General features: G+C 38.8%; 1 pseudogene across 1 annotated transcript; it reads left to right on the top strand.

Moving 5' to 3' along the window:
- The first annotated feature begins 818 nt into the window (after positions 1-818).
- Positions 819-1,655, top strand: LOC308421768 (large ribosomal subunit protein eL6-like; annotated as a pseudogene). Its single transcript has one exon. The product of its transcript is annotated as a large ribosomal subunit protein eL6-like (transcript).
- The last annotated feature ends 504 nt before the right edge of the window (positions 1,656-2,159 follow it).

Genomic DNA, 2,159 nt, shown 5'->3' with positions numbered 1-2,159 from the left:
GAACACTTCTTCATTCTTGGTGGAATTTTAAACTGGTACAACCACTCTGGAAATCATTCTGGTGATTCCTCAGAAAATTGGACATAGCATTACCTGAAGACCCAGTTATTCCACTTCTGGGCATATACCCCAGAGATGCTCCAAAATACAACAAAGACACATGCACCACAATGTTCATAGCAGCCCTATTTATAATAGCCAGAAGCTAGAAAGAACTCAGATGTTCTTTTTTTTTAACAATTTTATTTTACAAAACAAATATAAATGTACAGATTTTAAACATTTTTGCATAAAATTATACATTTTTGTCAGTACTTTTTTCAGATTTTAAAATAATTTTTACATAAAACTATATGAATATATATTTTTAGTCAGTACTTGATTTTTTAAAGGTTTGATAGTATGCATTGAAAACTTAATAGTTACAATGAGCATAAAGTACATGTAAAACAAAATGTAACATGGAAATAGTCAAAGTTTTCTTGTTGTATAAAGATTTTTTTGTTTTGTTTTGTTTTCTTTTCTTAATTTTTGGATTTCATACAGTCTGTGAGTTGTTTCTGGGGCAGTGGGACCTCTGGAGTTAGCACCCATTATCAGTGACTGCATATCATGTCTGTTCTTTTGTGACTGGGTTTTCTCACTCAGAATGATATTCTCTAGATGCAGTCATTTTCTTAAGAATTTGGTCCAGTCATTGTTTCTGGTGGCTGAGTAGTATTCCATTGTGTAAATGTACCACAATTTTTGTATCCATTCATCTTCTGAAGGACATCTGGGTTCTTTCCAGCTTCTGGCTCTCTTTTCCATCTTGCAAGATGGCGGGTGAAAAGGCAGAGAAGCCTAATACTAAGGAGAAGAAACTTGCAGCCAAGAAGGCTGTTGGGGATGCTCCTTCCTCCAAGGCTCGGCCCGCTGGTGCAGCCAAAAATGTTAAAAAGTCCAAGAAGGTGGCGAAGCCCCATTGCAGCTGAAACCCTGTCCTTTTTAGAGGAATTGGCAGGTACTCCCGATCTGCTATGTATTCCAGAAAAGCCTTGTACAAAAGGAAATACTCAGCTGCCAAGACCAAGGTTGAAAAAAAGAAGAAAAAGGAGAAGCTTCTTGCTACTGTCACAAAAACAGTTGGTGGGGACAAGAACAGTGGCACCCGAGTGGTGAAGCTTCGAAAAATGCCTAGGTATTATCCTACTGAAGATGTGCCTTGGAAGCTACTGAGCCACGGCAAGAAGCCCTTCAGTCAGCACGTGAGAAGGCTGCACTCCAGCATCACTCCCAGGACTGTCCTAATCATCCTCACCGGGCGCCACAGAGGCAAGAGAGTGGTCTTCCTGAAGCAGCTGGATTGTGGCTTGCTACTTGTGACTGGACCTCTTGCCCTGAACCGAGTTCCTCTGCACAGAACACACCAGAAGTTTGTCATTGCCACCTCTACAAAAGTTGATATCAGCAAGGTTAAAATCCCCAAACACCTGACTGACGATTACTTCAAGAAGAAGCAGCTGCGAAAGCCCAGGCATCAGGAGAGCGAGATCTTTGACACAGAGAAGGAGAAATACGAGATTACAGAGCAGCGAAAAGCTGATCAGAAAATTGTGAACTCGCAGCTCTTGCCAAAGATTAAAGTTATTCCTCAGCTCCAGGGCTACCTGTGATCTCAGTTCTCCCTGACAAATGGGATGTATCCTCACAAACTGGTGTTCTAAATTTTTAACAACTCAATTAAACAGCTTCATAGTTAAAAAAAAAAAATGTTCACAGGAACTCAGATGTCCTTAAGTAGATGAATGGATACAAAAATTGTGGTATATTTACACAATGGAGTACTATTCAGCTATCAGAACAATGACTTTACATAATTCTTAAGAAAATGGATGCATCTAGAGAATATCATCCTAAGTGAGATAACCCAGTCACAAAAGAACAGACATAATATGTAATCACTGATAATTGTGTACTAACCCCAGAAACCTTGAACAGCCCAGAAACAACTCACAGAGTATATGACGTTCAAAAAACAAAAAAAGAAAAAGAAAAACCATTATGCTTAATCTTTACACACCAAGAAAACTTTGACTAAATCCAGGTTACATCTTGTTTTACATGTGCTTTATGCTCATTGTAACTAGTAAGATCTTAATGCTTGCTATCAAACCTCT

Source organism: Micromys minutus, assembly GCF_963924665.1.
Source record: "Micromys minutus genome assembly, chromosome: 6".
NCBI classification, from domain to species: domain Eukaryota; kingdom Metazoa; phylum Chordata; class Mammalia; order Rodentia; family Muridae; genus Micromys; species Micromys minutus.
This window is presented reverse-complemented; position numbering and strand designations above follow the sequence as displayed.